This window comes from Candoia aspera, chromosome 1, assembly GCF_035149785.1.
Source record: "Candoia aspera isolate rCanAsp1 chromosome 1, rCanAsp1.hap2, whole genome shotgun sequence".
Taxonomy (NCBI): domain Eukaryota; kingdom Metazoa; phylum Chordata; class Lepidosauria; order Squamata; family Boidae; genus Candoia; species Candoia aspera.
The window spans coordinates 89,104,251-89,129,250 of record NC_086153.1 but is presented as its reverse complement, the minus strand read 5'-3'; positions in this window follow the sequence as shown (position 1 = coordinate 89,129,250).

The window sequence follows — 25,000 nt, the reverse complement described above, 5'->3', positions numbered from 1 at the left end:
GCTCTCGCAGCCATATGTTACTACAGGGAACACCATTGCTTTAACTATGCGGGCCTTTGTTGTCAGTGTGATGTCTCTGCTCTTAACTATTTTATCGAGATTTGTCATTGCTCTTCTTCCAAGGATTAAGCGTCTTCTGATTTCCTGACTGCAGTCAGCATCTGCAGTAATCTTTGCACCTAGGAATACAAAGTCTTTCACTGCTTCTACATTTTCTCCCTCTATTTGCCAGTTATCAATCAAGCTGGTTGCCATAATCTTGGTTTTTTTGAGGTTTAGCTGCAAACCAGCTTTTGCACTTTCTTCTTTCACCTTCATCATAAGGCTCCTCAGTTCCTCTTCACTTTCAGCCATCAAAGTGGTATCATCTGCATATCTGAGATTGTTAATGTTTCTTCCAGAGATTTTAACTCCAGCCTTGGATTCCTCAAGGCCAGCTTGTCGCATGATGTGTTCTGCATACAAGTTGAATAGGTAGGGTGAGAGTATACAGCCCTGCCGTACTCCTTTCCCAATCTTAAACCAGTCTGTTGTTCCATGGTCTGTTCTTACTGTTGCTACTTGGTCGTTATACAGATTCTTCAGGAGGCATACAAGATGACCATACCACTAAGAACTTGCCACAATTTGTTATGGTCCACACAGTCAAAGGCTTTAGAATAGTCAATAAAACAGAAATAGATGTTTTTCTGAAACTCCCTGGCTTTTTCCATTATCCAGCGGATATTGGCAATTTGGTCCCTAGTTCCTCTGCCTTTTCTAAACCCAGCTTGTACATCTGGCAATTCTCGCTCCATGAACTGCTGAAGTCTACCTTGAAGGATCTTGAGCATTACCTTACTGGCATGTGAAATGAGTGCCACTGTTCGATAGTTTGAACATTTTTTGGTATGGGGATATAAGTTGATTTTTTCCAATCTGATGGCCATTCTTGTGTTTTCCAAATTTGCTGGCATATAGCATGCATTACCTTGACAGCATCATCTTGCAAGATTTTGAACAGTTCAGCTGGGATGCCATCGTCTCCTGTTGCCTTGTTATTAGCAATGCTTCTTAAGGCCCACTCAACCTCACTCTTCAGGATGTCTGGCTCTAGCTCACCGACCACACCGTCAAAGCTATCCCCGATATTGTTATCCTTCCTATACAGGTTTTCTGTATATTCTTGCCACCTTTTCTTGATCTCTTCTTCTTCTGTTAGGTCCTTGCCATCTTTGTTTTTGATCATACCCATTTTGGCCTGGAATTTACCTCCAATGTTTCTAATTTTCTGGAAGAGGTCTCTTGTCCTTCCTATTCTATTGTCTTCTTCCACTTCCGCGCATTGCTTGTTTAAAAATAATTCCTTATCTCTTCTGGCTAACCTCTGGAATTTTGCATTTAATTGGGCATATCTCCCCCTATCACTGTTGCCTTTTGCTTTCCTTCTTTCTTGGGCTACTTCTAGTGTCTCAGCAGACAGCCATTTTGCCTTCTTGGTTTTCTCTTTCTTTGGGATGTATTTTGTTGCCGCCTCCTGAACAATGCTGCCAACTTCTGTCCAGAGTTCTTCCGGGACCCTATCTACTAAGTCCAGTCCCTTAAATCTATTCTTCACCTCCACTGCATATTCCTTAGGAATATTAGTGAGCTCATATCTAGCTGATCTGTGGGTCTTCCCTAATCTCTTTAGTCTGATCCTAAATTGTGCAAGAAGAAGTTCGTGATCTGAACTACAGTCAGCTCCAGGCCTTGTTTTTACCGACTGTACAGATGTCCGCCACCTTTGGCTGCAAAGGATGTAATCAATCTGATTTCGGTGTTGTCCATCTGGTGAAGTCCATGTATAAAGCCGTCTCTTAGGTTGTTGGAAGAGAGTGTTTGTTATGCAGAGTGAATTGTCTTGGCAAAATTCTATCAGCCTGTGTCCTGCTTCGTTTTGTTCTCCCAGGCCATACTTACCTGTAATTCGAGGTGTCATTTGACTGCCCACCTTAGCATTCCAGTCTCCTGTGATGAAAATAACATCTCTTTTAGGCGTGTTGTCCAGTAGGTGCTGCAGATCCTCATAGAACTGCTCTACTTCAGCTTCTTCAGCATTTGTGGTTGGGGCGTATATTTGGATCACTGTGATGTTAGATGGCTTGCCCTGAATTCGAATTGAGATCATTCTGTCGTTTTTGGGGTTGTATCCAAGCACTGCTTTCGCCACTTGACTATTAATTATGAAGGCTACTCCATTTCTTCTGTGGTCCTCTTGTCCGCAGTAGTAGATCTGGTGGTCATTTGATGTGAAGTGGCCCATTCCAGTCCATTTCAGTTCACTGACGCCCAGAATGTCTATCTTTAATCTTGACATCTCACCAATAACCACATCCAATTTGCCCTGGCTCATAGATCTTACATTCCAGGTTCCGATGGTGTGTTGATCCTTAGAACATCGGATTCGCCGTTCACCACCAGCACCGTCGGCCGCTAGCTGTCCTTTCGGCTTTGAGCTAGCTGCGTCATCACGTCTGGGGCTAGTTGAGCTCATCCTCTGTTCCTCCCCAGTAGCATTTTGACCATCTTCCGACCTGGGGGTCTCATCTTCCGATGGTATACCGACATATCTCTGGTTGTACTGATCCATTTAGTTTTCACGGCAAGAATACTGAGGTGGGTTGCCATTACCTTCCCCAGGGATCGCATTTAGTCTGACCTCTCTGTCATGACCTTCCCGTCTTGGGTGGCCCTTCACGGTTTAGCTCATGGCATCATTGAGGTGCTCAAGCTCCAGCACCACAACAAGGTAACGATCCTTTGCTGAAGGTTGGAAGTATGCTCACCCATAAAAAAAGTCAAAGATATACCCAAAGATAGTATGGAGGAATGGATACCAAGAGGGGTAGCAGAGTTTACTGGACTGCCTTCTGGTTTATCAGCTATGGTAGCCTCTTTGTGACTAGACAAGTCAACCCAGGGGATAGTGCCCAAAACATTCAAAATTCCAAATTTGTACTTGTACTTAAAGGTGGCCTATTCTGCTTAGGCAGTTTTAGACTCCTGGATTTAATATCATAGAGAGGGAGGGTGTTTTAAAGTTATAATTAAGATTCCTATCTCCCATCCTGCTGCCATCCCATGCCTTAAAATTATCCTACATTCCTGGTATTGATATCAACCAATACATAACAGCCAGAAATGCTTAAGTGTGTACAACTGCACATTTTAATTCAGGGCTCCTCCATGGCTTCAGAATGGAATGGAATGGAATTTCTTTCTGCTGTCCTGATTTGCAATTACTTGGGAACAAATACATTTGTTTGTAGAAAGTAATGTAGTCACATATAATGTATAGAGAGGCTGATGCATATGGGGAGATACTGTCTGACCGGACACAAGCTAGAGCCGCTATTAAGGCCTACCTTGTGGTGGTAAGAGTGGCGAAACGTCAATATTTCTCCACTCTTATTGCATCCACAGAATGCTACCTGGCAGCCCTGTTTAAGATTACCTGATCCCTTCTGGGGAAAGGGGATCCAGAGATCCACCTACAGGGCTGTGCTGAGGAGTTTTCTGGGCATCCAGATGATGGTAAATACATCCTTGAGAGAGGGGGTGTTTCTGGCAGTCTTTAAGGAAGTGCTGGACCCTACTGTGCTGGACAATTTTCATCCAGTCTCCCACCTCCCGTTTTTGGGGGAGGTGGTTGAGAAAGTGGTGGCATTGCAGCTCTAGAGGATTCTGGATGAAACAGATAAAATTGCTTGGATCCATTCCAAGTTGGACTCCAAGCATGAGACAGGGTATGTGGAGATGCCCAGGGAACATACTTACCCATTATCTGGGAACAGTTTGATCCTGTTGGGCCTAAGGAAGTGGACAGGATCCTCTGGACTGTAAATGCCACCACCTGCCAGTTAGATCCATGTCCCTCCTGGCTGGTGAAGACAGCTCGGGAGGTGACGTGTGGTTGGGTCCAGACGATCGTAAATACATCCTTGAGAGAGGGGGTGTTTCTGGTGGTCTTTAAGGAAGCGCTGGTGCACCCTCTCCTCAAGAAACCATCACTGGACCCTACTGAGCTGGACAATTTTCATCCAGTCTCCCACCTCCCCTTTTTGGGGAAGGTGGTTGAGAAAGCGGTGGTGTTGCAGCTCCAGAGGGTTCTGGATGAAACAGATTATCTGGACCCCTTTCAGTCAGGTTTTAGGCCTGGTTATGGGATGGAAACAGCATTGGTCATGCTTAGGGATGATCTTTGATGGTGTCCTGTTCAGACCATGCACCAAACCAGTTCTCAATAAAACTCTTTATTAAGAACTATTTATGATCAGTAAGCCCTTAGGATAAGGAGACTGGGGTAATCAAGATTAAGCAATGTAGCAAGGCAACTCTAGGTATTAACTGGGAAGAAGACTGGAACCAACAGGAACATGAGTACTGGAGACAGCAGACCTTGAGCTGGAATCAATCTGGAACAACACAACACCAGATGGCTGGCTTGAGGGACCTGGAGGCAAGACTATGATCAACAAACAGAAATACACTGAATCTTGGGCATGAAATTCAGACCCAGTACAAGGCTGGACTCAGCTGGAATCACTGGATTAGACTGGATCTCTGTAGAAGATGATTTGGAGCAAGGCTTGGAATTTGGCACTGGGCTGGACTCAGCTAGAAGCCCCAGACTGGACTGGACTTCCTGGACAGGCGACCTGGAACAAGGTTTGCAACTCGGGATACTGCTTGACTCAGTTGGAAGTCCCGGATTAGGCTGGATTCGCTGGGCAGGAGACTTGGAACAAGGCTGGGAACTTGAAACTCGGCTGGACTCGGCTGGAGGCACCATGTGTGCCATGAACTCAGTTCCTGAGCAAGGCAAGCACTAATCCCCCAAATTTGCAGGGGTTTGTGAAGAGCAGTTACAGTATGCTGCTGGTGGGCAGTGGCGTGGAAAACTCTCAGCTCAGTTGTGCTGCTGAGAGAAACGGGAGCTCTCAAGGCTGGATGTAGTCACTGGCTGCCGGGCTTGGACGATGTCGATTGCTCAAATGCAGTGGGTGTGAAGATCCCTCTCTTGGAAGTCAAGCTGGGCACCACTTCCTCTTCGAGCTCAGACACCGCTTCTGAAGCCGATAGGGAGTCTTCTTCTAATGCTGCAGGTCTTGAGGATTGGCTGTCTCTGGCAGCACACTCTCTGTGCAGCTGCCTTTTATCCCAATCTTTGGCGTGCTTGAAGTCTCCTGCAGCCAATTGGGCTGCCTTCTCCTTCACGCACTTTTCAGCCCATCTCTGGTGCGCGCTGATTGGCATATTCAATTCCCCCTCCGGATCTCACCCAATCAGCTTCGTGGAGTCTTCCCACTCTGCTGGGTCGTGCTGGAGTTTCGTTTCCCCAATTCCAGCACGAAAAGTTTCTAATTCCTCCTCTGACTCAGAAAGTGAAACTGAATCCGAGTCAGAGGCAGGCCTGGCCCTGATAGGCGGGAACGGGATGGGGGCAGTGCATCCACAGGGTTCGGTACTCCCTCTGCTCCTTTTTAACATCTACATGAAACCACTGGGCAAGATCATCTGTCACCATGGGATGAGGTATCATCAATATGCTGATGATACCCAATTATACATCTCCATCCCAGGTGAAGTAAGTGATGCCGTGACCACCCTCTCCAGGTGTCTGGGGGCTGTCGGGGCCTGGCTGGGGATCAACAGGCTTCAGCTGAACCCTGATAAGATGGAGTGGCTATGGATTAATGGCTCCTCGGTATCTGGGAAATTGTCAACTTTGGTTCTGGATGGGGTTGCACTGCCCCAGACAGACGTGGTGTGTATTCTGGGGGTCCTCCTGGACTCAAGACTCCTGCTGGAAGAGCAAGTGGCAGTCGTGGCTAGGAGGGCCTTTGCTCAACTTTGTGTTCTGCACCAGTTACGCCCCTTCCTGGATCGAGAGGCCCTTTGAATGGTCACTCCTGCTCTGGTCATCTCCCATACAGACTACTGCAATGCACTCTACATGGGGCTACCCTTGAAGAATATCTGGAAGCTACAACTGGTCCAGAATGTGGCCATGTGGGCAATTCTAAGTGCCCCAAGGGCGGCACATGTAACACCTTTGTTACACGAGCTGCATTGGGTCCCAGTCTGCTTCCAGGTCCAATTCAAGGTGTTGGTTACTTATCACCTTAAAAGCCCTACATGGCATGGGGCCAGGTTACCTGAGGGACTGTCTCATCCCCATTATATCGACCTGTCCCATCCAGTCATGCAGAGAGGGCATGTTACAGACCCCATCTGTAAGAGAATTCCATCTGGTGGGGTCCAGGAAGCCGGCTTTCTCTGCAGTAGCCCCAGCCTTCTGGAACACACTTCCCCTGGAGGTGAGACAAGCCCCCTCACTCCTGGAATTCTGGAAAAAACTGAAGACCTGGTTCTGTCAACAAGCCTGGAGCGAGAAAAAGGAATAGTCATTCCTGGAGATGGCTAGCACCCTAGAATGGGCCCTTTTACGCTCACTGACTGGGGTAGAATCTTTAGCCATCTGGCTTTTATTTCATTTTACATTTTTATTGTCTATTTATATTATATTTATTGTATTTATAACTGTATTGAATTTTAAAGTTTGTTGTATACCACCCAGAGTCCCTCCTTGGGGGGGAGATGGGCGGTGATAAAATTTGATCGATAAATAAATAAATAAATAAATAAATACTGTGGCAAGCAGTGTTAGCCCACTGAGCCCATGCTGTTCAACATGCCTGTTCACCACTGCTTCATATGCTGAACTATGGAAGGTCGTTGGTGACCCAAATTCTGGTCCCAAGTTCAAGCTATAGTTGTTGCTAGATGACCCAGGACAGCAGGATAACTAAGGATGCAACTCATCAGTGAGGCTGCACTATTAGACGTTGTGTGGTATCCTACAGTTGCCAAGTATTGTTGTGTTTCTCCCCAAAATTTAAAATATCCCACTGTGCCCCTGTGAGTTTGTTGGGGTACCCTGGGGCACTGCAGCACATAGTTTGGGAACCGTGACCCTAATCACAGACAAGGGAACACCATGAATCATTATTTTAAAACTTCATTAGACTGTTGCTAAAGATTTCTGTAATAGAGGTAATATGAAAGGCTGGAAGAGGTGAGATAAATCTAAATTTGAACCATGTGTTCAAAGTTCTCTGGACCTGAAAATGTCCACTAGCATGTCCTTGATGTGTTAACAGTGAAAATGGAGTGAACAATTACAAATTATACTGAAATGGGACAACAACAACAACCTAGAGCTACATTGGTATCCCTTGGTAGAATGTTTACTAAATATGAGGAAATGGATAAAGAAACATTAAGATGTGCAAGGCATTGGGTAGTATGAGATCCATCATTAGGAATGAATGTTTGCCAAAAGAAGCAAGAATACAGTATCTGTGCATAAAAGCATGGTTTTGGCCACTTTGATACATGGATATACAAATGTAGATTGAATGCAGGAGGAATGGGGTATTTAAAGATCTGTATAAAACAAGAAGAAATGGGATCAGGAATGAATAGGTGCTAAATGAATGTGGATTACAAAAGAAACACATTGAGATGGTTTGGTCATACAGAGAGAATGAACGTCAAGTTCCTGGCAGTTACTACAACAAAAAGCCAGTATTGCCAGGGTTGTCTTTAATCAGATTTATTGAATGAGAAGTGGGGACTAGCATACAATTGGCAATTGAACATGTTTATTTTAGCACCCAATTTAACTCTAAGTTTGTTAAGATGGAACTTTTTGATCTTCTTGCTAACTACTCATTGATGCACTGGGGAGATAGTTATATGGTTTCTTGGTAAAGGAAGAACGTGCAGGTATTCTGTGCTAATAATAAGTTGCAAATCACAATCCCCTGTCCCAGGCACTAAGAAGCCCATTACACTGAATGGGGATTAAATTGCAAATCAGATAGATATAGGAAGAATGAATGAGTTAAAAGGTAGGGGAAGACTAAAGGGAGTTGATGGACTTGATGAAAGCCTTTAAAAAGAGGTGAGAAGTTTAAAAAGCAGAGATAATGTCAGATTCCTCCAACCAAAAGATTCACAGAACCCCTTATCGGAGCATCTTCCATCACTTCCTTATCAATGGGGTAGACTCTCTGTCGCCGGATGGGAGGGGGTGTTGAGTTGGAGTGTGAATTGCATTATTATGGCTACAGATTTATGAAGGTTCACATCAAGGCCAGTCAGTAGAGATACACCAGCAACACCACCTGGATGGGAAAGGGGGGGCAACATACTTTCGTGGGAAAGGAAGGCAATCAAGGGAATGAGGTTTAAATGTATGTTTCAGCGGGAATTCTCCATTCGCAGCTTTACCTCTGTCCTAGTCATTTCGCTTCATCAAACAGTTAAAGGATCCTGGGCTCCTGACTGTCATTGTGTGAATGCTCGAATGGTCTAGTGCTGACATTAAGCTGTGAAATCCCATTGTGTTCGAAAACTCTTCCTGGGGAAGTAACAGTTGAGAGTTGACGAAATAATGCCAAAACATGGAAGAACTAAGGTGAAGCAGCCATTGCCCTCAACCTCCACTGAGAGGACAGTGCTGTATGCCAAGGAGGAAGAGAAGAAGAGTGGGGAAAGTGAGTGCAAAACGGAAACCTGGCTCAATGCTACCGAGCTGGAGAGTGCGCTCCTTACCCTTGACTTTGTGAGAGAGCCCGAGACTCCACAGACGTGATACTGGAAGAACCACAGACTTCACAGTCAGGTGCCAAGGAGATGGAGGGGAGAGCACCTCCACCCCTGCAGGCGCATATGAGGGTGTTGAGCCTGGGATCTCATGGAACTGCAACAGACACCGATGGGACCTGCAAGTGATTCATGGGCTGGAGGCGAGGATGTCTGCCATGGAGGTGATGATGCAGCATGTGTCAAAAACCCTTGACACTATGGCATTTCCCCTGGCGGAAATCACAACCCAACTCTCCAGGGTGGCATCGCCGGACCCGCGAGGGAGACGCCGCACCCTAACCCCACCCAGGGGGTTTGACTCCCCAATGAGTGATGAAGGAGCGGAGGCCACGCGGAAAGCCAAGAGGAGTTGGGGCAACCCAAGGCAGGCGAGGCAGCACCTCTGGGGACTCTGAAAGAGATACAGGTTAAATTCAATGGGTGTCCTAACAGTCAGAAATCACGCTGAGATGAGGAGTAGGTCTCTAGTGTTTATTACTGCTACATAAAACAGAATCCTAACAAACTGAAGAAGCATGGGAAAAACCCAGACAGATAAACCCCAAAAGCTAAGGCGTGTCTGATCTGTGTCTCTTTGAATGGCTGCTTAATTCCTCAGTACTACGCATGCGTTTTCCCCCCTGGATAGAGGCCCCCTCCTGCTTGCCATCAGTACTCATGACATCACCCACCCCTCCACATTCACATTCCATTTCAGCCCCCTCCCTTCCAGAGGTTTGATAAGAGTCTATGTCTCCTAAGCTCCCATGGGAACTGGGCAACGATGGAAAGTCTTCAAAGGAAAACTCCTCCAAGGACGAATCAGTGCTGCTCTTCAGGTCTGATAACTCTTCTGGCCCAGGTGGCTGCTGCTGGAAAATAGCTAGATAATTAGAAGAGTCATCCCCCCTCCCCCCTGGGAAATGCAAGCCCGAGGTGGAGGGCTGCGGTTCCCCCCCCCCTCCTCTGTTACTGGTGTCAAGGCTTCAGGTGGGGGTGGAAACTGCAAACTTACGAACTCCTCTGCTTGAGATTCCTCTGCTTGCTCAGCCAAGTGAGGGATCTCTGGTATAGTGCGAGGCTTGGGTTTGTGAGGGAAAAGCTGATGGAATCAATGAACCATCGTTGGTGCATGCACATCTCTGGCATTCTCCCACTGTGCTCTTCCTCAGGGTACCCTTTCCAGTGTATGAAATATTGGATGCCCCTTCCCCTCCTCCTAGAGTCCAGAATTTCCTTGACTTCGTATTCCTCCTCCCCCTCCACAATTACTGGATGTGGGGGGAGGGCAGTTGCAATCGTAAGGCACTTGGGGGAGGGTCCTTGGCTAGCAAGGCTCTGTGAAAGACCGGATGGATTTTCATGGATGCTGGCAGCTTTAAGCGATAAGCCACTGGATTTATCTGCTGTACCACAGTGAAAGGGCCCACAAACTTAGAGTCCAACTTCTTGGAGGGTCTGGTAGAGGTCAAAAACTTGGTAGAGAGCCACACTTTGTCTCCTACCGCAATTGCTGGCCCCTCTTGTCTGTGAGTATCTGCAGCACTCTGGTAAGCACTCTTTGCCCTGTTCAGCTGCTCCTTTAACAACTCCTGTGCGGCTTGTTGCTCTTTAAGAAAATCAGCCCTGGCTGGAACAGCTCCCTGCTGGGAAGAGGTGGGCAACACCCAAGGGTTAACCCCGTAGAGTGCTTGGAAAGGAGACATCTTGGTAGAGGATTGCACAGAGTTGTTATAGGTAAATTCTGCCATGGGGAGTAGGGCTGGCCAATTGTCTTGCTGTTAAGTGGTGTAACACCTGAGATACTGCTGTAACCATTGGTTAATTTTCTCAGCTTGCCCGTTACTAGCCGGATGATGCAATGATGATAGGTGGATCTGGACCCCTAATGACTGGAAAAGCGCCCTCCAGAACCTGGAAGTGAACTGAGGGCCTCTGTCACTCACCAAGTGATTTACCATGCCTCTATACCTAAAAACATGGTCCATGAACAACTGCGCTGTGGCTTGCGCAGATGGGAGGCCCTTGCACAGAATAAAATGTGCCATTTTTGTGAAAAGGTCCACCACCGCTAATATGGAAGTCAGCCCCTGGACCGGGGGTAAATCAGTGATGAAATCCATGGAGATTGTATCCCAAGGCTGACTGGGGGTGGGTAGGGGTTGCAAGAGTCCTGTGGGCTTCCCTGGGAGAGGCTTGGCTCATGTACAGGTATGACAAGAAGCCACATAGCCCTTTATGTCTGCAGTCATCTTAGGCCACCAGTAGTCTCTCAGAGCTCTATGGAGAGTTTTGAAAAGACCTCCGTGGCCTGCCATTTGATGGTCATGGCAAAGTCTCAGTACTTCTTCCTTCGATGAGAGGGGAATGTATAATCGCCCACTATGCCAGAGGATTCCTGCCTCCACATTGAATGGTGAGGCAGTGTCTTGCGGGGCCCTCTGGAGGTCATCCATCCTGGCCCTGGCATATGGGTCTTGTTGCTGTTGAGCTCTGACTCTTGTAAATAGGTCCTCTGCTTCTCTTCCTGCTGCTAAAATCTCTGTCTGGTTCCCCCTCATAGACTGCTGAAAGTTGTGAGGTTGTAATATAGTAGCCTGTACCTCCTGGTGAGTAGCGGGGGTTGCCTAAATGGATCGAGACAGGGCATCTGCCAAACGGTTCTGCACCCTGGGAACATAAGAAATAACAAAATTGAAACGGGAGAAAAACTGGCTCCATCTGATTTGGCGTGGGGTGAGGGATCTGGCGTTTTGTAGAAGCTGTAAATTCTTGTGATTGGTGCAAACTTTCACAGGAAAGGCTGCACCTTCTAGCCAGTGCCTCCACTCTTGGAATGCTGCTTTAATTGCTAGCAACTCCTTGTTAAAAACATCATAGTTTCTCTCTGCTGGTGAGAGCATGCGTGAAAAAAAGGCACACGGAAGCAATGTATTCTTGGTTTTGTTTGTATATTGCAATAACACCTCCCCAATGGCAATATCGGAAGCATCTGAATGCATTATGAATTGCTTCGTGGGATCAGGGTGTTTTAACAGTGGCTGGGATACAAAGAGTTGCTTGAATTCTTGGAATGCTGCTTGCTCCCTCTCCCCCCAAATGAATTTTGATCCTTTCTTCAAAAGCTGTGTGAGGGGTCTAGCCCTGTCACTAAAGTTTTTTATGAACCGCCTGTAAAAATTGCAGAACCCTAGGAATCTTTGTACATCTTTCACATTTTGGGGGGGGGGGGTGCCAAGAGAGAATTGCCTGGACCTTAGAAGGATCCATGGATATGCCTTCTGTTGATACTTTATAGCCCAGGAAATGCAATTCAGTTAAATCGAAGGCACACTTCTCTAGCTTGGTGAACAGCTTGTTCTCTCTCAGTCTTTGTAAGACATTACGTACATGGGTTACATGAGTTGTAGTATCTTCAGAGAAAATTAATATGTCATCTAGATAAATGACCAGATACTTATCTAGTAAATCAGAGAAAATTTGATTCATAAATCGGGAAAATATGGCTCCTGCATTAGACACAAGGTACTCAAATTTACCAAACCTGGTGTCGAAGGCAGTCAGATATTCATGCCCCTCTTTCATCCGGATCAGATTGTACGCATTCCTGAGGTCCAACCTAGTAAAAATGTGTGCTTTCTGTAAGCGATCCAGCAAATCAGATATTATCGGCAAGGGATAATTTTCTTTTTTTGTGAGTTTATTGAGGGAACTGAAATCGTGGACCACTCTCATGGGTGCCTCCTGGTTTGTCGGTGCCAACGGGTCAGGCTTCTTTGGTACGAAGAAGGTAGGAGCAGATGCTGGGGAAGTAGATGGTCGGATGAACCCCTTTTGAAGATTAGAATCCAAGTAATCCTTTAAGGTGGCTAGTTCTTTGGGGGACATGGGATATTGTTTCCTTGCTAGAATCTTGGCTCCTGATATCAACTCAATGGTGCAATCACAGTCCCTATGGGGGGGTAGTGCTGTGGCCTCTTGTTCGCTGAAAACGTCTGCGAAATCTGCATACTTTGCTGGCAACTGGACCCCCCCTGCTTCTGTGACTGCATTGGTTGCTGGAGAGAGGAGAGCAGCTTGAATCTTGTGGTGCTGGCATTCCTTAGCTGGGAAGGAGATTGCTCCCATAGTCCAGTTCAACAATGGGTTGTGGATCTTCAGCCAAGGTGTGCCCAGGACTATAGGCACATTAAGTGATGCCGTAACATAAAGTTGGATCCACTCAGTGTGGTCTCCCATTGTTAATTGCACAGGTTCTATGAACCTTCTGATCGGCCCTGCCTTGAGGGGCTGGCCATCAATGGTCTCCACTTCTATGGGACATGGCAATTCTATGGTCGGGATGTTGAAGTCTTGTATGGTCTGTACATCAGTAAAATTGGTTGAAGCTCCGGAATCCACGAGGGCCGCTAGCTTGACCTGGTGCTCTGGGTTTACGTGCATTATGACTGGTAAGTAGTAAAAGGAGTGCCTGGAATCCTCAGAATGAGCCCTTCTTAGTTGATTGATGGTCTCCCTGCTGAGCTCTGTGGAGGGAGACCGACGGAGTTTCCCTGGTTGGAAGTAGAGGCAGAGGCGGCTCTTGTTTCAGCTGCTTGCCCTGGGGCTCTTATGGAATTTGCTTGGCTTCTCGCTGGGCAAGCTCTCACCATGTGCCCCTGGACTCCACAGTAGAAACAGAGGGCTCTCTCTCTCCTTCTCTGTCTCTCAGCCTCGGAAGTAAGCCTCCTGCTCGCCCCAATCTGCATCGGCTCCTCTGGTCCTGAGTAAGGAAGTTCTGTGGAGAGAGCTGGAAATCCTGGAAGCGTCCTGAGGCCCCTGCCTCTCCCCAGCTGCATCTGTCTGAGCTTTTCTAGCCTGGCATCTATGACCACAGACAACTGATATAAACCTTCTAGGGTAGCTGGTGTTCCCTGGAGCACTAATTCATTCTTAATTTCTTCATCCAGCCCCTGTTTGAATTGGTCTTTCAAGGCACTCTCATTCCAGTCCAGATCTCCTGCTAACAGCTAGAAATCAGCAATGTAGATTCCCACTCTCTTGTTGCCTTGCTTGAGCTTCTAAATTTCCCGGCTGGCAGTGACCTCTCTGATCGGCTCGTCAAAGTGTGCTCGGAACCCTGCCAGAAAATTCTGGTAGTCGTTGAGAATCGGGTCGTTGTTCTCTACCATGGGAATAGCCCATTTGGCTGCTGGTCCCTTTAGCAGACTTAGGATGAAGGTGACTCTGGTTCTGTCTGTGGGAAACTCTGCCGGTCTGCTGTCGAAAAACATTGTGCACTGTGTGAGAAAGGTTCTCAACTGTCCTGCTTCTCCTCCAAACTTCTCTGGTAGACTGCCCTGGGATCTCAAGACTACTGGCGGAGCTGCTGCTTCTGCTGCTGGCACCGGTTGTGGGTTAATCGGAGCTGGTTGTTGTAACTGCTGTAGCATGGCAGCTTGTAATGTGTTGATCTGGAGATCTACTTGTTGTTGATGTTGTTGCAGGGCTGCTGCCAGTTGTTGGATGGCCTGCCGAATTTCCTGGTTTTCCGAAGACATTTTCCAAATGTCTCTCCTTTATTTTTCTTTGTTCCTCCCTCTTTCAATGGGAGTAGGAGTTTGTTAGGATTGATGTCCTAACAGTCAGAAATCACGCTGAGACGAGGAGTAGGTCTCTAGTCTTTATTACTGCTACATAAAACAGAATCCTACCAAACTGAAGAAGCATGGGAAAAACCCAGACAGATAAACCCCAAAAGTTAAGGCGGGTCTGATCTGTGTCTCTTTGAATGGCTGCTTAATTCCTCAGTGCTACGCATGCGCTTTACAGCCTGGATAGAGGCCCCTTCCAGCTCGCCATCAGTACTCATGACAATGGGGATCCCTGACAGTTGGCGTTTTTCTTGACAAATGTGTCCATCTATATGTGAGAATTTGGGTCCTGCTTCCCCACAGAATACAAGAAGGTGAGCCAGGTCGGCACAAGGCTTTGCAGAGCTGCAGCAGATTGGTATGTGCAGCTGCATGATGCCATGGCCCCTGAACTACACAGTTTGAGGGAGTTCATGAAAGCCCTGAGGGAGAGGTTCGAGGACCCACTGGACAAGTTGAAGGTGAAATCGGCCATCCAGCAGCTTAGGCAATGGGGGAAAAGTGTGGCAGAGTACACCATGGAATTCAAAGCCCTGGCAGGGAAAGTTATGGACTGATCAGAGACCACTAAGATTGATTATTTCAAGGGGGGCTTGCAGCTGGAGGTCCTAAGATGGGCACTCTGCAGAGGAGACCCCCCCACACACTAAAAGAATGGATTTGCCTGGCTGGGGAGGTCGAGAATACCCAGTACTAATTTCGTAGGCAACTCAGAGCACAAGCCGCAGGGAGGAATACCGGGGTTCCGGGCCAGTTCCCCTTTGCCCAGCGAAAGCTATTCTGAGAGAAAGAAGACTCTAAAGACCGCACCTGGAAGAAAGGCAGCCGTTTCAAATGCGGTAAGGACACCCATTGCACAGCAGAATGTCCCTGCGGAGAGCCAGAGGCAGCCAAGGGAGGAACGAAACCGGCCAAGACCCCGCCAACCAAATGCAAGGGAGCTGCAGCAACTGCGCTGGCGCACAGGGACCTGGATGCGGGGCCATTGCTGGAGACAAGTGAGGACTCCGAGCTGGAAGAGCAGAAGCCAGCAGGAAACAAATTTCATCTGTTTTGAATCGCGCCCGCGAGCAGGTGGAAAATCCCAGGCGCAACACGCCTGCTTCTGAGGAGGAGGAAAGAGAGGACCCTTTGGTGAGTGATGACTGTCCCATGTTACTAGTCAATTTATGGATTTAGAGGACGCAAAGATTATTTGGAAGGTTAAAAAGATATAGCGAAGTATAGTGGAGGTTGTGGATATAAACTAAATTTAGTTGTGTTTCTTTTTATCTTTAATTTCTTCAGTTTACTGTTTCTTACTCCCTTTCTGTTTTTTACTTACCCTGAAAGAGAATAGCATGATAGGTATGTATGTAATTCTGTATTCCAGATAGGAACAGTGGCTAGAAGTTAGTTTTAGAAGATCCACTGAGAGTCTTCCTAAAAAAGCGGAATTCTTACCATCTGTTGTTCTAGTGATACTGGAAGAAAGCCACATGTCCTCTCTCTACACATTATGTGCTTGCAAGAGAAACAGATCTTTGCTGGCTTACTAAAGAGAAAGCAGTAGAGAACTGGTGACTCCTTGATCCAGTATATTCCCTGGCATCGAATCATTATTGGTTTTCAACTATCGTTGAGAAAATGCAGACTCCTTTTGTGTCCAAGAGATTACTGACCCCATTTATTTCAAAAAACAAAAGGGGGGAAAAATAAGATAGTCTTTTTCTAGTTGGATTCCACACCTTTTTTTGAAAAATAATTCCCAAAAGCTTCCTTTGGAGCTTTCACATTTATTTACTGGATGGGAAGGGCTCTTTCAAGTGGCTGGTCACTGTGATTCTTCCACAGTCTTACAGGTTTATGTATAAATGACATTTGTTGTAGTGGTTCCAACAAGATGAATTACTTTGGAAAACACTCAATTCTTCATTCATAATGGAGACCACACTGCCACTATTGTAGCAGTGTTCCAGACCATCCATGATAGTTAAAGTGCTGCAGAGAATAGCAGAGCTTCAGCTGGTTTCTTACCCCTGTTCTTACATCTGTTTTCAATATCACTTGTCTTTATTCTCCATGCTGACTCGTCTTGCTTGGCCTAGAGTTTGACTAATCTTTGAAATCATCATGAAGACATTTGGGAGAAGTGCTTGAAACATTCTGGGTGGAAATTTTTTTAATTTTAAGCCAAAAGAGCATCCAAAGTAGGTTACATCATATATAATTTCAGCTTCAGTACAGTGATGTCTTGGTATTCTACTCCATCTAGATCCCTTCTTTCCGTCTTACAAAATGGATGAAATTTGCTGCCCCAGATTCCCATACCTTCTCCTTGTACCGATCAGTAGTAACCATAATATTACAAATAAACAATCAAATGAAAAAAAACTTTTTCAGTCCCTTTGATTTCATCTGAAGAGTTAACTGCTTCAGTCTCTTACATTGGAGGGCAACAAGATCTAAAAGAACTCTAATGTTTCATGGACCATTCTTTACATTACAGTAATTAATTCACCTGTTGCTGTAATCCTTCCTTGTAGGATTATTCAGATTTTTCTAATTTGTTCTCTTGTATCAGGACTATTATTATAGTTCTAATAAGTATCAGCTTTGTTCTAAGTGTGTGAGTCTATGTGTAGATAGCTAGATCTGGAGGGGGGTGCCTTCCAATCCGTCTTGACTCCTGGCAACTGCCTTGACAAGTCCCTGCTTGGTTTTGGCAACATTTTCTCTTGCCTTCTTTTATTTATTCATTTATCTATCATATTTCTTCACCACCCATCTCATGTTGTGACGACTCTGGATGGTTTAAGATCTGAGAGAGAGGCTGACCGGTCCAAAGCCACCCATCTGGTTTTGTGCCTAAGGCAAGACTAGCACTCACAGTCTCTTGGGTTTTGGCTTGGAGCCTTTGGGCACTACACCAAACTGGCATTGTATCAAACATTACTTCTTATATAGAGATAAATAATAACGAATTATGTGTAACTAAGAATAGCGTTGGCAATCTGTAATTGTTGAGGTTTTCCTACTAACGATTAAGACTGCTATTGTACCTAATCATTTTGGCCGGGTGAAGAGGTTGTATTTGATTGTCTCCTTTCACGTGCTTCATGCAAATCGCCTGGGGGGAGGATCCTGCTCAGACTTGTTTCTTACTTCCTCTTTTTTTCTCTCTGCCAATATGTAGCCAAGCTAGGTAGCTCTGAATGAGAGCTAAGTCCTTTAAATATGTTTTGCTTTCTGTAAATAAATTATTTTTATAGAAATGCTTGGTGTGTGACTTTTTTTACCTCTCCTGGGCTAAAGGCTTTCCCAGCATCTGCCAACAGTAATATTCTGTTTTCAATCTACTTCCTAGATAATGGAAAGGAAAGTGCTTGCTGGCTGGAGAATTCTGGGAGTTGAAGTCCACACATCTGAAAGTGGCCAAGGTTGAGAAACACTGTGTTAACAGGTTCAGGAAGCACTGCTGAAAATAGCATGGCTAGAAAAGAATCAGAAAGTTCCTCAACTGGCTACAAAATATTGGGACTATGGGTTTTTTACTAATGGTTTCTGAAATGCATAATATTCACTTTTTCCACTTTAGTCCTTGTGCTGTAATCTGTTTTCATCCTAACTCTTGGTAGCATTAGAAGTCTAGATTTTATTTATTTATTTATTTTGCATCCTGCAGTAGGTAGCATAAAAGGTCTAATATTTTTTCACTGATCCTGCTTAGAGTGATGGAAAAGCAGAACGTTCCATACTGCGTCTGCATGCAAGATTTCTATTTGTTCATCTGGTCTGAGAACTTCTTTGCTGCTTTAACTTTCTCATCAGATTATTCACCAGGGAGGAAATCATGACGTTCTGCAGTGATTCCCAGTTGATCCAGTGTTTTATGTCTGATTAACTGCTCATTCCTGTTGTTCAAGTGTGCGATTGCAACATCGCTATCATTCAAGTTTGCATTGCAGAAAGAGGAGGAGGAGGAGGAGCAGGAGCAGGAGGAATATTTGCATAGTCCTTTAAGATTTTCATAATGAACCCATTTGTGTCCTGGTATGGAACTGTATAATTTCTAGTGCTGTTCTTTTATTGTACTTTTGAAGTTGCTGGCTTTATTTACTCTATAAAATAATTACTTGTTATAAAGTAATAATGAAAGGAAATGAACTCTTAAGATGTTAAGAGGTGATGGTAAATGAAAGATCTGCAGATGCTGTTGCTAATCCATTATTGCAACATTTTAAGAGATTAGCCTCTTATTGCACAAGCCTGTTGCAGAAAGGGAGCGTGCTAGATAAAAGACATTAGTAACCCACCCTCCTCAAAACAGCTTAGTGGTGGGCCTAGGGATGGCCTATCCTGTGTTATACCTTTAACAACCCAGAGGAACCCAAGCCTTTAAGACAGCTGCTTTGACATGCTTCTTTCTGCTCAGATTGTTACACAAAGAGTGTTTTTTCTTGTGCTTTTCTCTTTCTGTTTTGCCTAAGGAAGAATATCAGCATCTGCTGCAAGCCATGATGATGTCAAAATGCCATATATGTCATGATATTAACATGCAAATAATATAATTATTTAAGTTGGGTCAGTTGTGTCATGATGTCTGATGCAAGTACATAAGTCATGTCGTCATCATTGTGACACACATGTCATCCCCCACCCCCATACACACACACACCCATGGATCTATCAGACCCAGCCACGAAGAGAATATCTCAGACATTGAAACCCCTCCAGCTGACTCACTTCCTCCTGGCCAGTTTCTTCTGCCTGCAACTCCTTGTTTCCCTTCACTAACCCAGTTAAAAGAACTGCAGGCCTCCACTATTAATGTATTTACTTTTGAATGTGTTAAATACCATTAAAACAGAATTGTTACTTGTAGGATTTAGGCAATGTACAGTTCTTTGTTGACAGCAAGCCAAACTTTATGATCATAATTAAAATCATGAGTAAAATCCTACACAGCCTAAAATCCAAATAGATAAATAACAGCTCAGCATAATAATAATAACAATAATGAGATGCAAAGCTAAAAATGCATATAGAAAAATCTAAAAAGAAAGCCTTACGAGAACTAAAATAAATTTATTTATACTTAAAAGTAAGTACAATTAAATGAAATATTAATATGCTTACTCCATATCTATTTGACAATTGTCCCTTACTTTTGAAGGACCTTTGGTGACCTGAATCCATGTCCCCTGTGGCTTCAGATTAATTCCTGGCTTATTGTCCATCATGTGAACTAAAGTCCACTTGTCCCAAAAGAGACAGGTTAGCAGTTATAGAAAAAAATATGTTGAATAATATACCACACGCACACCCATACTGTATAACATTTATTAGTAATAGTAAGGTAATGCTGCTTTTTTTTTCTACAAAAGCCATGGCCCTTCTCACCAAACATTCTCCATTCTAGGGTAGAAGAATTTGTCTCAGCATCTGTTCAGACTTCCCTCCCCCCTTCTCACAATTGCTTTTAAGGTTGCTTACTACATTTTGACAAATGGTTTCTTCTCCAAAGAGTGCCACTGCTGAATGTTTCATACTTTCACCTGAGTTCCATTTGTTTGTTCATCTCTTGGGTCAATTCATGTTTCAGAAATTCTACCCTTATCATTCACTTATAATAAAAAGCTTAGGATATTGGAAAAATTGTGCCATCTGCATGAACTTACCCATTTATTACCATCTGAAGTACTGAATTATCTCCCCACCTGCACCAAAAGAGAGGCTATATTGGCCCTATTGTTGATGCCTGTTTGATAGGTAGCAAAAATATAGATTATTTACCTGGATCTTAATCCGAGCTCAGTGCTTTAACTCTGCTCATATTAGTTTTAATAATCTGCCTTTAATTCAGTTGCGATATTTTGTTTTGTATGCTGTCTTGACAGGGCACAAATACGATCTAGAAACATTTTTAATAATATGTTGGAGGATTTGTGAGCCACATCCCTTTGCCAGAAAGTAATTGCTTGATGTGGCAAGGTCAATATGAATAACCTGCAAAGGTAAGCATGTAGATAGCTCTGCCCTTGATAAATGAGTTTTCCATGAATTTATCTAGTCTGCTTAAAAGCCATCCTGTGGGCAGCCATCTCTGTGTGCCCGATACGTACTTCTGCTTCTTTATTCAGATCCAAATAACATTAAATCTCCAGGTGGCATTTTCTCATAGTTTGGCTCAAGAACATGTTGGAAAGCACAGTCTGTGGTAATACCATGAAAATACTATGCATTCCGTAATCTGTATACACTTTCAATAATACCAGCTTTTTGCATTGGAAAGGCATGTTCCTAAGGACAGGAAGGAAAAGAAAATGAGAAATCCTTACTTGCTTAGCAATCAAAACATATCTCATCATCCTAAAAGTACAGAGTGTGTTTTATCTTTTGCAGTCATGACTGCTACTGGACCAAATATAGCCCATTTGGCATAAGTGGGTTTCATGATACCGAGTGGTGTTGTAACACTGTAATAACAGCTTATTGGGTTAGATCTGCATTGTTCATTGTAACTCAGTGTCTTGTGAGTCTTCAGCAATGTGGTCAGCCTGTATTTGAAGCTACCACCATGCCATGCATCTCTGCAGGGTTTTCCTAATAACTCCTCCTCACCAACCCTGCACTTACAGAGGAATTAAATACAGCGCAGTCTCTCTTTTTTCTCATGATGAAATTCAAGGCGGTGCAGTGCACACATTTAAAGCCTAACATTTTGTAAAATGCCTGCAGTGAGATTCACCACTTGTGTCTCGGTTCACACTTTATATGTGTGTGTGTGTGTGTGTGCGCGCACGCATGCACATGCAGCTAAAATGGCAAATGCTAATACTAATAACAGAATCTAAGCCATGTGACTTTTCTGAGTTCCCTGTGGAACAATTCTGTTTTTCAAAAAGATTCTTTGCTTCTGCTGGTCTGAAATTTTTATTAGACTCATTGTGTCTAGAATAATATTATACTACTGATTCTTTTAAGCTTCACCAGAAGCATTAAAGTTTGGTAAGAGCGAAGTAAGAAACCCAGCTAAAAAAAAGTGTCTGGAAGGTAAAAGTCCTTTCTTCTCTCACAGAAGGAAAACTGAATCAACTTGGTTGTCTTCACTCCAAGCTACCATGTGTTCATTCCTCAGAATTAAATTAACATCATAAACACCTACATGTGCTTATGGTACTTCATTACTTGCTTTGTCAGCATTTTTTGACTGATTGATTATGTGTCACGAAGCTGATGTACATGCTTAGAGACCACATAGGTAGACCTTCTCCAGGATGATCTGACCTCAACCTAGTCCTTCAAGTCTTTCAGTGGTGTGCCCATTGCTACTCAAACTAAGTCCATCCATCTTTCTGCTGGTTGTCCTCTTTCCTTCCACCTTTCCCAGCATTATACAGTTTTCAAGACAGCTGGATCTTTGCATGAGTCCAAAATATAATAATTGGAGCCTCATGGCTTCTGGTGGGAATGGCAGACTGAACAGCTGTGCCTGCGGGTTCAGCAGGCGGAGAGTGAAAATGCGGTAATTTTCTTTGGGTTCAGACAGGTTTTTCTGAAGCCCAGAAATATTCTCCGGATCAAGGAGAATACCTGAAATCATCTCATCTATCCTCTGGATGGCGGCTTGCAACCAGAAGATCGCAAACAACATTCACGTTCAACTGGTAACAGCCAACTGGAAGGCGGGGACTTCATCACTTTCCAAGCTGCGCAGTTGCCTTAAAAGGACACTAAGACCAGCCACCCCATTTCTAAATCACCAATTTGTATTTTTTTTAAGTATATTACCCCAAGAGAGGCTTTCTACAGCAAGGAGAAGCTGGTTTTCTTGGTGCTTAACGTTATTTTTGGGATTGTTTTTTTAATTTTTTTTTTATGTTTTGGATTTCATTTTCCTTCCACATATAAAGGAGGATTGAGGGTAAACAATTGTCTTCCTGTTATTATTTCTGAATTAAATTTGAAGATATTAGCATTTTCCTGTACGTTGAATTGGTTGATTTGAACCTTCAGTTTTCTGTTCTCACTTTCCCTTGAGAACTGTCTGCTGTCTCACTCTCACTTTATGTAAACACACTCCAGAACTCTTCCATATCTTCGGCTTTTGCTGGTTAAGCTCCTAGGGGGCGACATAATCTACTGCGTGAGACATGGAGGATTTCAGATTCTTTCTGACTTTCACCAGGATTTTAAACAGATTTCTTCTGACTTCTATCAAGCTTTTATGCAAGGTATCCAGGACATTCTGGAAAATATGAGATCTAAAATGTGCCATCAGGTTGGGGTGGGGATGTGGTGGATGAAATTGAGGAATTTAAGAGCGATAGAAAGGGTGTTTTTTTTAAGACTGAGACTGGGATTTTTACTGAGATGCTGGATGAAGATTGGATAATGGAGTTGGATAAATATAAGGGAGAGAGTGATCTGCAAGCCATAAGTAAAATCGATCTCCTGGTGGAATGCCATGAAAAGAACCTGGAATCTTTGAGGGGGGCAGTTGGGCTGTTTGATTCTTTCAAGAGGAAAGCTCTGTGCACATTGTGGGGATGTGTAACTGCTTTGGTTTATTGTGAAGTGGGATAAGGGTTGAAGAACGTTCATCTGGTTTGCTTTAAGGATTTCATTGATGCTATTTGCCTTTAAAGATTTGGGTGTACTGTTTTGAATTGTCTTTGGTTTTTGGGTTTATTAAGATTAAAATTATTAAAACTGTTGTATTAGGGTTAAAGAATGTTTATCTGGCTTGCTTTAAGGATTTGATTGATGTTACTATAGACTCTCAGTTAGCCGTAACTCAAGCAACCAGTACAAAAATCGAACTGGAAAAAAACCGGCACTCTCAAACAACTGGCCAAAAAAAAAAAATCTGTATCTCTCTGCTGCCATCTAGTGGGTATTAGGGTTTAATAGTAACTCTCAAGCAACCAGAAACTACATTTATCCAGCATCTACCAATCCCTATGGGTGCCGGTTAAGTGAGAGCCTACTGTATTCGCTTTTAAAGACAGGGAATTACTGTTTTGAATTGTCTTTGTTTTTTGAGTTTATTAAGATTGGGATTGTTAAAATTGTTGTATTATTAAGTATAATAGCAGACAACTTATGTGGTTTTTAGTTTGATTCTTATCATAGTAGACAGAAATGTATAGAATAGTGGTAGGAAGGGAATAATTAAATAGTGTTATCTTTTGGAGGGGAAAAAGATATTTAGGAGGCCTATATGGACTTTTTCTCTTTAATTTAATATAAGGGAGAGGAGTAACTGTATTTAGTGATTTTTATTATGTGTTAAAGTGGAATGATTTATAGAAATAATGTGATGTTCGGTTTAATATAGAGTAAGAGACTGATTATGGAAATTTTTGTATATCCTTGTTGTTAAAAGTCGGAAGCCACATCTTTTTGTAAATTTGAAAAAAAAATTCTCTTGTGTTTCCACACCTTTTTAGTTTTTTAGATTTCTTTGTAGTGTTTAGTTTTTCTGTAATTTTTATTCTTCCTTTGAAACTTAATAAAATTTACTATAACAAAATATAATAATTGGAGCCTCATCATTTGTGCCTCAAGTGAGAACTCTGGGTTGATTTGTTTGATGATCCATTTGCTTGTTTTCTTGGCTATCCATGATATCCTCAGGAGTCTTCTCCAACACCAAAGTTCAAAAGTGTCAATACTTTTTCAATCCTGCTTCTTCGCAGACCAGGTTTTGCTTCCATAGAGTGTCATAGGGAAAACCTTTGTCTGCACGAGTCCAAACTTTGTAGGTTTAGACACATCACAGTGTACTGAAGATATAATGAGGTTGGTGGTAGAAGCTCCCTTCATGTCCTAGCTGCAATCAGAAAGACTCTCCCAAGAATTGCTGACCATGGTTTAAGCTCTTGGGTTTAAAGTGGGCTATGGCTCAGGAGGTATCTTCTGCCGTTTTTGTGGATCTTCCCTTTCCTCCTAGTTTTTCATATTGTAGAACATGATATTCTCAATGCCATTTTAACTTTGGAGGAGACTTTTGAGAGGGCTGCTATGAAAAAGAAGTCAGCTTTAACCAGCCCTTTATATAACCTTTCTACCCCACCATTTAGATTAGGCTGAGAGTAGATGAGTTATTGAGACTTATCCTGGTGAATTTCATAACTGACTAGAGCTATAAACCTATGATGCCTGTCCTTGTCTAATAACAGGTTTCGTCTGTCCAGCACCTTAACTTTACACCATACGATTTCAAGCTCAGAATCTTGAAGCTGGAAGGCATAATGTTGGCATATCAGTTGCAGTCACTTTGCTGGATCTCTATTGGACAATTTGTTTCATTTATTTGCTAGGGAAGTCATGGGGGCAACCCTCTCTTACCTCGGGTAATGTGTTGTATTAGGATTCCATTGCCTGCAAATGTTTGATCTAAGACATGTGTCGTGCTCTGGCTGTGTTCTAACAAGGATGTGGCACCATCACTGAGGTGGGAACAAAGGACTAGACCTAGAATTTCTCACAAGTTCAACTTCTCCCTTGCCCCATACATACTTTTTGACTCTTGTGCTTCATTGGCACTAGTACTACAAAGATTGTTGGGGACTACAATCTCGCCTATCACTTTCCCTTTCTTATTTCCTCCCTCCTGGATGTTTGCTCTTCTTCTTCCCATTCTTTCTCTCTGTGTACTTCTCTTTTCTAGGCAATGGCATATAAAACATTTTTTTTTATCCTTT